The following is a 12079-nucleotide window of genomic DNA, read 5'->3' on the forward strand; positions in this document are numbered from 1 at the left end:
CCAGTCTGGCCCCCTAGAGATTTGGAGCCCGCACTGGCCCTACGCAACTGCTCTCAGCCTGAGGGCGACTGTTTGACCTCTTGCGTGAGCTGTGGGATGAGGGCTTCCTCCACTGCTTGCTGTTTCACATCTATGATGCAGTAGCAGCAGCAAAGGAAAGGCCAGCCTTGCTTTGTACAAGGCGTTTTATAGGCCTTGAGCTATTGCAAGACCGTCATCCATTCATATAAGTTCATCTTTAATATATTCATTTATGTATACTTATGTAAATGTATTCAAATTTTAAATGTAAATTAATTCTTTCCCCCCCCCGGCCCCCGACACAGTGTCAGAGAGATGATGTGGCCCTCCTACCAGAAACTTTGGACACCCCTGCTCTATGGTCTTTCCTATGGTCTTTGCCTCTTGTGATATCATTTCTGGCTTCCAGGAGACTCTTCTGGGTTCTGTGCCTGCCAATGTGCTGTGGCACACAGGTTGAAAGTAGCTGGTGGCCATTGGGTGGGGTGCAGCACCCACTGGGCAGTGCTAATTACTCGCTGGGTGCCGAAAAGTGCATTACGAAGCTTTTACGACACCAGGCAGCAGCAACAGCAGTGCCCATCAATAGGATCGGGCTCATAAAGCATAATCCTATGCATGTCTACTCAGAAATAAGTCCCACTGTATTCAATGAGCTTACTCCCAGGAAAATGTGCATAGGATTGCAGCCTTAGTTACATTCCTATTTTCCTAGGCTGCTTTGTTGTCGTCATTTTAAACGCATTGAGATATTCTTATTATTTTGTGCTCTAAAAAATGTCTCCACGTGTTGTGTGAATTTGTGTTATGCCCTTTTTTCCCCTTTGTCTAAAGCAGACATTTTCAACTGGTGTGCCACAAGTAGTCCACAGGAGTGCCACAAGAATTTGGGAGAAGGTCATTTATTAGTAGGGCCAATGGGGGATGTGAAACCCCCACTGGCAGCATGGTGTGCCTTGTCAATTGCCGAAAACCTGATAGTGTGCCTTGACAATTTTCGTGCCTTGTCAGTGGGCCACAAGAGGAAAAAGGCTGAAAATCGCTGGTCTAAAGCAAGTATATGGGAACAGCAGATGGACTGGATCAACAACTGCCTACAGAGGTGGAAAGGGAGACCGAGGCATAGAGCAGGCTCAAAGATTCCATGGGGCACTGCTTTCCTCCGAGGCTTGTGTTGGCACCTTCACTCATTCATGCCCCATTTCCTGGAGCCCCTTTTGTTGGATCTGCAGGAGCAGTGAGGCCTGCTGTGTCTAAAAGGAACAGGGTCCTTTTGGGACCATGCTGGGAGCACCTGTCAGCAAGACATCGTGGTGCATTTGTGCTAAAATATGTCTCAAATGGTGGCCAATGAAAACAGAGGGCCGGGCTGCTCCTGCTGAAGATGAATGAGCCAAGCCTACCAGAGGAGGAAAAAGGATCAAGGTGATGATGGGAATATCCGGAACATTCCACTTCTGTTCTAGCTCTGGATCCAAAACCCCAGACTAGCTTGAGGAAGCTGTGCACAGTTTAAAAAGATTTCATTGAGGAAAAGCCTGATATCCATCACTGTATTTTATTTTATATATTTATATAGTGACATCAGTGGAGCTGCCACTTGACAGAGGTTACAATCCTGGACACACATCCCTGGAGTAAGTCCTATTGAATTTAATGGCAGTAGACATGCATAGGATTGTGGTGTAAGTACAGTAGTTACAACTTAGAGCTCCATGTTGGAAGTGTGACTTGTTTTTTGTCTTTCAAGAAAGCAGTGTTGGCCTCCCAATCAGGGCTGTATCTGGGGAGGGGGGTGTCTAATCTTCCCATTCTGTAGCCCATGACTGTTTTATGAGAAAGAATAATACTGGCAAGTACAGGTGGAGCCTATTTATCCGCGTTAGTTCCATTCCGTGACTAACATTAGTCATTATGCGATTAACAAAATATAGCGCGATTAACAAAAAACTAAATTGTGCTAAATTCCATCGAGTTGCGCAAATACACTGCAGCCTGAAACTTCTGGATGGAAGGAAACTAAGTCAGCTGTTATCAATCCCCTCTCCTCTGCTCCGTACTCAGCCTTCCCCGTTGCCAGCTGCCTGGCTTCTTTCACATGGTATGCTGACCTTTTAAGAGTCCAGCCCTATGCGTTTCTACTCAGAAGTAAGCCCCATTGTAGTCAATGGGGCTTACTCCCAGGAAAGTGCGGAGAGGATTGTAGGTGATATCTCATGCTTTGCTTGGTGCTTGCTTGTGATTGCCTGCACCATCTCAAGGGGGGGGGAATTTGGCAAACACTCCCTGGGTTTTTTAAAGCAATCTCGTCTGTTGCTACCACACCTGCCCCGTGTGTGTGTGTGTGTGTGTGTGTGTGTGTGTGTGAGAGAGAGAGAGAGAGAGAGAGAGAGAGAGAGCTCCACCTTGCTGCATGTTCTGGCTACAGAAATTTTCGCCCCCCCCTTCCCCTCTTCAGCCTCTTTGCTGGCTCAGGGGCTCCAGGAATGTTACTGTTCCTTTGCAAGGGGAACCTCTTCCAGGGCTCCAGGGCTATTTCCCTGCCTGGGTGAAGCAGAGCCTTTTTGCAGTGTTTTGGGCTGCCCGGAAATGGAGCGAGATGCCAGCGAAGGGCAAAGGAGGCAAAGGTGTGTGTGACTTTCGGTTCCCCCACCCCATTAGCAGAGACAAATCCGCAGATAAAAAATCTGTGGATAAATAGGCTGCACCTGTATATTATTTGAAAAGTTCTGTAAAGCAGTTTCCCTTCAAACTTGTTTAACTGTCATGGCTTCTTCCCAAAGGATTTTGGGAGCTGTGAGGGCTCTGGGTGCGGCAGCTCTTCGTGAGAGTGCGCTAGCTGTGCTCACATGGTTGGCTCAAGACCTCCTGGACTCAGAGCTGATGTGCCAAATAGCAACCCCCCTCCTTTACTGTGCCAACCCCTGCCACTCCCTGGATTGGTAAAGGAAGATGGGATGGAGTGAACGAGAAAGTATGGAGGGGAGTCTCTGACACTCTAGCCCACCACACTTCTCTCCCCCACATTTACTCTTCTAGTCCGCCTCCCCCTTCCTCTTCCAATCTAGGAACTGGGAGGAAGAAGGGGGCAGATGGAAGTGGGTGCAACTGTGTTGCCTGAGGGCACTGTCTCAGTCAGCCTCATGGATGGGCCGGCCCTGTCTCCACACCTAACCCCCCTCCAGAGTTCCCTGCACTTCTTGAAACATGTCATTTAGCTCCACTTTTGCCTCATGCTGGCCTACCAACTAGAATGGCACCTGGCGCCACTGGGGAGAGATGGGGAGCATCCAATGGGTTCAGCACATCATGTTTCCAGGCTCTCTCAGAAGTCCAAAGAGGTTGGGGGCGCTTCTGGCTTTTTTTGGTCTTGTTTTTAATAAAAAAAAAAAAACCAAAAAAAAAACAACAAGGGAGAGCATCACATTTTGAACAAACAGGGACGCAAATGATTGCTTATTGCTGCTTATTACTTATTTATAATTGTAGTTATTATAAATGCACACGTGTTTCACTATTTATTTTATTTTTCACCTTGCTATATAGAACCTCATTTCCTCCAAGGAGCTCAGGGTGATGTCCATGTTCTTCCCCTCCTTTTGTCCTCACAACAACCCTGTGAGGTAGGTGAGGCTGAGAGAGACAGTGACTGTCCCAAAGTCACCCAGGAAGCTTGGTGGCTGGGCAGGATTTGAATCTGAACCTTCCATGTCTGACTCCAGAATGAGATCCAGGCAACATCCCCCCCCCAGGTTAGAATGACTGTTTTTAAACCTTCATGATTCTTTCCTGATTTTTCCCCTCGCTCTTTTTTTGGTGGGGGGGGGGTCAATCCACCAGGGGGCACAAGCTAGTGGAGTAGCTAGAGGGTGTGCAAAGCACTAAGTTTTGCAGGCGCCTGAACGCTACTGCTCCATTTTGCTCCCCCCTGCCTGGAATGGCTCTGAAAGGGAAGAGGCCGCTTGTACCATGCGTTCAGCCACCTGCAAATCTTTGCCCCCCTCTAGCTATGGCACTGGCTTGTGCCCCCCCCCGTGGATTGATCTTCCCCCCCAAAAAAGAGTTAAGGGAAAATCGTAGTGCTACACCACTGGCTTATGCCACCCCCCTCTGGTAGATTGATCCCCCCCCCCCAAAAAAAAAGAGAGTGAGGGGAAAAGTAGTGCTTTGCCCCACATCTAGCTATGCCACTGGCTTACGTGCCCCCGTGGATTGAACTATGTCAGAATGCCAGATGCAAGGGAGGGCACCAGTATGAGGTCTCTTGTTGTCTGGTGTACTCCCTGGGGCATTTGGTGGGCCGCTGTGAGATACAGGAAGGTGGACTAGATGGGCCTATGGCCTGATCCAGTGAGGCTGTTATGTTCTTAACTACAATTCCCAGGAAGCCTTGCAGGTCTCTTGTTACCTGGTGTGCTCCCTGGGGCATTTGGTGGGCCGCTGTGAGATACAGGAAGGTGGACTAGATGGGCCTCTGGCCTGATCCAGTGGGGCTGTTCTTATGTTCTTAACTACAATTCCCAGGAAACTTTGCAGGTCTCTTGTTATCTGGTGTGCTCCCTGGGGCATTTGGTGGGCCGCTGTGAGATACAGGAAGCTGGACTAGATGGGCCTATGGCCTGATCCAGTGGGGCTGTTCTTATGTTCTTAACTACAATTCCCAGGAGGCCTTGCATGTCTCTTGTTATCTGGTGTGCTCCCTGGGGCATTTGGTGGGCCGCTGTGAGATACAGGAAGCTGGACTAGATGGGCCTATGGCCTGATCCAGCGGGGCTGTTCTGATGTTCTTAACCCCCCAAAGAGAGTGAGGAGAAAAACTTAGTGCTTTGCCCCCCTCAAGCGACGCCACTGGCTTCTGTCCCCCCGTGGATTGTCCCTCCCAAAAAAGAGAGTGGGGGAAAGTAGTGCTTTGCCCCCCTCTAGCTACGCCACTGGCTTACGTGCCCCCGTGGATTGACCCCCCAAAAGAGTGGGGGAGTAGTGCTTTGCCCCCCAGCTATGCCACTGCCTTATGTCCCCTAGGGATGACCCTCCAAAGAGAGTGAAGGGCAATGGCAGCGCTGCGCCCCCTCTAGCTACGCCACTGGCTTACGTGCCCCCGTGGATTGACCCCCCAAAAGAGTGGGGGAGTAGTGCTTTGCCCCCCCAGCTATGCCACTGCCTTACGTCCCCTGGAGATGACCCTCTAAAGAGAGTGAGGGGCAATGGCAGCGCTGCGCCCCCTCTAGCTACGCCACTGGCTTATGCCCCCCCCCCGAAGTGCAGGCTTCGCCCCCCAGCCCCGCCACCGGCCCCTGCGCTCCTGGACGGCGCTGCGCGTCTTTTTCCCACGCTCCGTCCTGCGGAGCTGCGCCCGGCGAGGCCGGTGGCGTGCCCGGGGCCGGCGGGGGGGGGCGCTGAGAAGGGCGGCGGAGCGCCAGGCGGCCAACCCTGCGGGGCCTCCGGAGCGGGGCCGTCCGTCCGAGGGGAGGGAGAGGCGCTCGCCGCGGAGCGCCTGCCCCGTCCTGCCCCCCGCCGCCCCTCCCCTCCCGCCGCCGCCGCCGCCGCCGCCACGGTCTTCTGCTGACTCCGGCCAAGGGGCCTCGGAGCGGCTCTGCTGCTGCTGCTGGGCCGGAGCCCTCGCCCCCCAGGAGCGCCCCTCGCCGCCAGCGCTGCCCGCAGGACCGACTCGCCTGCCCCACTGGAGGGCATCGCCTTCGCCTGCCCTGCCCTGCCAAGGTAAAGCGCCCCTTTGCCCCCCCCGGCTCAGCGGGGGGGGGGCTCCATCTCTCCCCCAGCCCCCCATCGCATGCACAGACACCCCCCCTCCATTCCTCCTCCCCCACACTTCTGCCCTCCTGCCCCTTTGCCCTGTGCCCAAAGCCCAGGCTGGAAACTGGGCACCCTCCTGCCCCGCCTGCCTGCCTGGCTTGCCCTAGGCGGAGAAGCAGTGGCATGCCCCCCTCCAAGCCTGCTCCAGGGACCTGGGCACATCGATCCCAGTGGGCGTTTGGGGCTGCCCCCCCACCCCAGGCTGCCCGCCTGCCCTCTCCGAGGGGGTGGAAAGTGCACACTTCTGCCCCTTTGCCCTGTGCCCAGCGCACCCTCCTGCCCTGCCTGCCTGGCTTGCCCTGGGTGGAGAAGCAGTGGCATGCCGCCCTCCGCAGATCCAAGCACATCAATCCTAGTGGGCATTTGGGGCTGTCCAATCCAGGATGCCCACCTGCCCTCTCAGAGAGGGTGGAAAGTGCAACTGCGGGGGTGTCTCCGGCTTCAATGGCTGTAGAGTGGCGATGGAGAGGACCCCTCTCAGTGCCAGGCGCTCAGTGTCGCCCACACCCCACCAGCAGCCCCTTACTGGAAGGTAGAAGGAGATGTGCCCACAGTTGGGCTGGACTCCTTGTATCTGGGGCACTGAGTGCTCCCCAGGAGCTGGGCAAAGGTGCGCTACAGCTGTGCTCTCCCAGCCGTCCTCCAGAATTCAATGCTGATAATGAAGAACAAGCAGGTCCTGGGCTTGACCAGCAGTGCGCTCCCTCAATCACCATGTCGGCTCATGCCAGAAGTGGGTTGGTTTTTTTTAAAAGGGCGTCTGGACAAGGTACACTGAGAGACAAAGGGTGCAGTTAGAGGCTTGTACAGTACAGTTCCTGCTCAATTGTGTTTGCACCCACAAACTTTGGCCACCAAGAAGCAAGTGAGCCCAATCCCCCCATAGGAGAGGGGAGAGGACAGACAAATAGATCTGTATCAGGTTGTCACACTTCCCCTGAATCTTTAGCGGGGTCTTTGTGGGGGTGTGAGATTTTTCAAAGCTGTGAGATGCATCTGTTCCATGTTTCGGGGTGTGTGTGTGTGTGAGGGCGAGGGGGTTTCTCCTTCCAGTATCCTGTGAGCTTGGACAGCAGGGGAAAATAAACTGCAGGGTCTCCGGGAGAGACTTGTTTTATAAGACATTGGAGTTCAGAAGGGCGTATGTTTAATGTATGTGTGTGTGTGTGGGGTGGCGCATGGATTTATGGACCTGTCAAGCTGCTCTGGAGCTGTGGTTTTTGTGCAATATGCATTGTCCCTCTTAAAATACGGCATCCTTTGACAACCTGGACTCCTGCCACATCTGATGGTTGTGGTAACACAACCAGTATTTATAACAGTCGCTGTGTTCATCTGCAGCGCTGCACCATGATTTATCTTGGTTCAGGGTGCATTTGACATCTGACCAGTGTGCTCTGTTTGCCAGGCGCCTCTGGGAAAAGGTGCAGTTTACAACCAAAGTTTAATTTCTAAAATGAGCTGTGCCCGGCCCTCGAGCCAGCCTGAAAGTTGCACCCCCTCTGCCCTGGGAGCTCTTACTCCAGCCTGCTTTGGAGTGGATTGGAGTTCATCCCCAGAGAGAGAGAAATTAATCCATGCACACGGTCTTTTTCCTCTGCGTGAATACTTCACATATTTCAGACCCGAGTCTTGACACTGAAAAGGTTTTAGGGTGAGCCACACCTCAAACGAAGCATGGCTCACCCAATAGCACTCTCATTGCGAAGGGGGTCAAAGTGGAACCAAGCATGAGGAGCGGGGCACTCATTTCTCACTGTTGAGGATATGATGTGCAACCAGAACCAACTCTTTGCCCTTTGACTGTCCAGATTCACAGCTTCTTCTTGCTGGTTTCTCAGTGGCCAAATTAGTGCGCCTCCTGGGAGAACAGTAAAAGATGCTCCCTCCTACTAGGCATAGCTGATTCCTCATCTAGCATTTTTCTACCGGATTGCCAGCATTTTTTTCTGGCAAGGCTCCTGTGCAATTTAACCGTTCCGTGCTGGTGACCATACGAAGCCCTGCCACACTGTTGAGATTATGTGTCATGCCTTGCTCCAAATTCCACAGCAGAGGCGAGGATGGAGCAGGGCTTATGTGAAATTCCTTTCCTAGGGAGGGCTCTACCAGAGCTCTGATCTTCCTTTGGAACAATAGAAGAAAAGAAAAATAGAAGGGAGATCGATTTGCAGCAGTTACCCTAGTTCGGTAACTCTGGCTGCAGTCCTAACCACACCTTCCTGAGAGTAAGCCCCATTGAACAAAATAGGACTTACTTCTGAGTACCTGGTGAGGATTGTGCCCTCTTGTCTTCTTGTCTTAAAAAGTGATTTAAGAAGGTTTGATAAACTGATTTTAGCACCAGCTGGTGAACTGAAAGGGATGCAGTCACTGAGGTTTATAGGGATGGGGGGGCCAGGAGTTGTTTATCTTGTTTTTACGAGGTGTACCAGTTCAGACTTTGATCTGCTTTGGGTTTCTGTATGGGAGCAAAAAGCAGAACAAATATATGTGATGAATGATGAACAACAGAAATCAGTGGTCAGTGGTCCTGTTCTGGCAGACATAGGGTGGCAAGAGCCAGTTTTGGAGGCTGCACCTAGACTGTGAATCGGGTCTGTCCCACCTGATTCTTTTTTTTTTTTTTTACCTCCTTGGTTGGTTGGTACCTTCATGCTACACTCTGCCCTCTGTTGGCAGCAGCAAAGAGCACAAGCATGTACCACTGGTTCAGTATTTTTCCACTTTGAGAGTATTTATGGAGTTCTGAATTCATATCCAGGATATTCACCATTTTAGCGTCATTCCTAGTTATGGATACTGTTGGCTTTAATATATGTGAGGTTAAAAGTATTTGGAAAGCGAGCACTTCATCGTCTCGACATTTGCCAGCTAGACTTGGTGTCTTGAAGGCATGTCTCAAAACGATGTCAGAATTGAAATATTTCGTTTGAATTTTCTTTCCGTTTTGTGACCGTTTCAATATTTCCGTTTCAGTTTTGTTTTAGCTTGGCTCTGTATTAGAGGTAGGGATTATTTGCTAATGCAGTGTTTCTCAAACTGTGGGTCGGGACCCACTAGATGGGTCGCAAGCCAATTTCAGGTGGGTCCCCATTCATTTCAATATTTTATTTTTATTATATTAGACTTGATGCTACCATGGTATGTGGCTGCGTCCGGGGAAATATTACAGACCTAGCTACTATGTATATGCTTTGAACAATGATAGTCAATGGGACTTACTCCTGGGTAAGTGTGGGTAGGATCGCAGCCTAGAATTGTTACAAATTCTCCTGCTTGATGATGTCACTTCTGCTCATGGCATCACTTCTGGTGGGTCCTGACAGGTTCCCATTCTAAAAAGTGGGTCCCGGTGCTAAATGTGTGAGAACCACTGTTCTAAGGCGCTGTGGAAGGGTAGTTTGATTCTATCTGGCTACCCCCCCCAAAAAAAAAAAAACCCTGCCTGCTTCCCAGGGAAACCCTCTGCACATGCACAGAGGTTGTCTGCTCTGTATCATTGCTGCATATTGCTGAACTTTTCCTAACATGCAGAATGGATTCTAGAGATGAGCCCTGGCGAGAGAAAGGGTAGAGGGAAATACAACTGTTCTTTTACTCTTGGTACCAGATACCCCTCAGGGGGCCTAGTGCTGAGAGACGGACTTTGTGACCTCTCAGAAAAAAATGTTTGCAAGAATTATACCCTTTTTCCTTTTCTCGTTGTATTTCCCTGGCCTTCCTACGTTTCAACTTGCAGTCTCGCCACCAAAAAAAGTGTGGAATTTAGTAAATAGCTCTCCCTTTTCCGACATCACATGGCAGCAAGCCCCCTGTTTTTGGCACTCCTGGTTCTGCATCAATCGCAAAACCATGTTGAGAACAGTGTCACCAGGAATGTTGCTGTGAGGAGCTCCCGTCAGCTTTGTGGGCTGGGATATTACGAACGGACTTAGTGGAGGGCAGGAAGAAAAAGGATATCGCTGTGTGACTTGGAAAAAAAAGTTCTGCTTTTAAAAAAGAAAAGAAAAGCTTCTTTCTCAAACTAGAAAAGAAACATGAAGTAGAAAAGGCGATGAAAATGTGCATTATATTTACATACTGATAGGTATAAAGTGGAGTTTCTTTTTGAGCTTTTGTCTCATTCCAACTGACAGCCAGTGCTGCAGCCAAGTCTTCTGGCACATGGGGGCACAACATCAAATTTAATACCCCCTGAGGTATTTAACACCCTTCCCAGCATCCGGGAGGCAAGTCTGGTCTCAGAAGCTTTCCTGGTGGCCTTAAAAGTGCACTTCGGTTTTTGGCAAAATCTGGAAGTGCCTTTCTAAGGCTTCCAGGAGGCCTTTTGAGGCTCAGGGAGACCACTCCCCAAGACTCCGAAGGCCACTTTTTTCACCTCAGGTTCACCTTCGGAGGCGCGGGATGGCACCTCCTCAAGGCATGGTACCCGGAGCCATGTACCCCCATCCCCCATTGGCTACGCCATTAATGGCAGCAGTGTTTGCAGTATTCTATACGTCAGGAAGAAAGCGATTTATTTTCCTGAGTCTCTCCACTGGCTCAGTGGCTAAGCTAGAATTTGAACCCAGAGCCTTTCTGTTCCTGTGTTAACTGGCTAGACACAATGGCAGAGAGTTCTCTCTCTTTCTCTAGACCAGTGTTTCTTAAAGTGTGGGTCGGGACCCACTAGAGCCAATTTCTGGTGGGTCCCCATTCATTTCAGTATTTTATTTTTAATATGTTAGACTTGATACTCCCATGGTATGTGACTGCATTTGGGGAAATGTAACAGACCTGTACTTTTAACAAGCTACTGTGTATATTCTTTTAACCATGATAGTCAATGGTCCTGAAAGTCAATGGTCAATGAAAGTCAAACTTGCTCCTGGGTTAAGTGTGAGCAGGAATGAACCTAGGTTGTTAAAAAATTTCCAGTTTGATGATGTCACTTCCAGTCATGACATCACTTCCAGTGGGTCCTGACAGGTTCTCATTTAAAAAGTGGGTCCTGGTACTAAATGTGTGAGACCCACTGCTCTCATCATGTTCATCATGTTCGCAACCTTCAGTCTCGAAAGACTATGGTATTGCGCTCTGAAAGGTGGTTCTGGAACAGCGTCTAGTGTGGCTGAAAAGGCCAATTCGGGAGTGACAATCCCTTCCACACCGCGAGCAAGTGCAGCCTGTCCCTGGTCTGTCTCCCTGGCTATGGGCCTTCCTTCTTTGCCTCTTAGCCTCAGACTGTTGGCCAAGTGTCTCTTCAAACTGGGAAAGGCCATGCTGCACAGCCTGCCTCCAAGCGGGCTGCTCAGAGGCCAGGGTTTCCCACCTGTTGAGGTCCACTCCTAAGGCCTTCAGATCCCTCTTGCAGATGTCCTTGTATCGCAGCTGTGGTCTACCTGTAGGGCGCTTTCCTTGCATGAGTTCTCCATAGAGGAGATCCTTTGGGATCCGGCCATCATCCATTCTCACAACATGACCGAGCCAATGCAGGCGTCTCTGTTTCAGCAGTGCATATATGCTAGGGATTCCAGCACGTTCCTTGCTAAAACGATCCATGAGCTGCTGGAGATCTTTGGCAGAGTGGGTAGTGACAGCTGTATCATCGGCAAAGAAGAAGTCGCGCAGACATTTAACCACTGCTCTAGAGTGCTGATAACAAAAGAGAAGCAACCTGAATATGTCAAAAGCACTTTTCCTTCAAGATATACAGGGATTCAACAGTGGGGGGAGGGCAGGCTACTTGTGTGGTCTTGTATCTCTTCTCCACCTTGGGGATGCCAGCTATGCCTAGGTTTACAAACAACTGTTTGCACAGAGGAAATAAATTCAGCTCACTGCTCTCCACCCACCCTCCACCCAGCTCTCCTGAGGATTTGGGGCCAACACTGCCAAGGCACAACTGATTAAGGGGAGGACTGCTTGCCTGGGTTAACATCTCTACTGTCAGCCTCTCCTAAAGTGCTGGAATCTGCAGAGGATCGCCAGAGGTCTAAAGAGACATACACCTGCAGCAATCCCTTGACATCCATCCTCTTATTTTCCCACTTTGCTCTTTCATTCACTTTCAGCTCTAACCACATTTCAAATTTTGTCCACGGGCTTTTCTCTCCTGTCCAATTTCATCCAAACCTCCACAATGTGAGCTGATGTTCTTTTTTTAAATTCCTGTCAATATAGGTTTTGTACATGTGATATAGTTACTGATTTAGGTTTTTCACTGGCCAAATTAAATCTGCCACCTAAATAAAGCTCTGCTTGG

The 12079-nt window shown here is 50.4% G+C and overlaps 1 protein-coding gene across 2 annotated transcripts in view; it reads left to right on the top strand.

Annotated features, from left to right (window-relative positions):
- The first annotated feature begins 5620 nt into the window (after nt 1-5620).
- Nucleotides 5621-12079, top strand: part of COL8A2 (collagen type VIII alpha 2 chain) — a 154477-nt gene continuing 148018 nt past the window's right edge. For both annotated transcript variants that reach the window (XM_066639087.1, XM_066639088.1), the window contains exon 1: nt 5621-5739. The gene's annotated coding sequence lies outside the window, so the exon portion shown is untranslated. The remainder of the gene's footprint in view (nt 5740-12079) is intronic.

Source organism: Tiliqua scincoides, chromosome 10 (genome assembly GCF_035046505.1).
Source record: "Tiliqua scincoides isolate rTilSci1 chromosome 10, rTilSci1.hap2, whole genome shotgun sequence".
NCBI classification, from domain to species: domain Eukaryota; kingdom Metazoa; phylum Chordata; class Lepidosauria; order Squamata; family Scincidae; genus Tiliqua; species Tiliqua scincoides.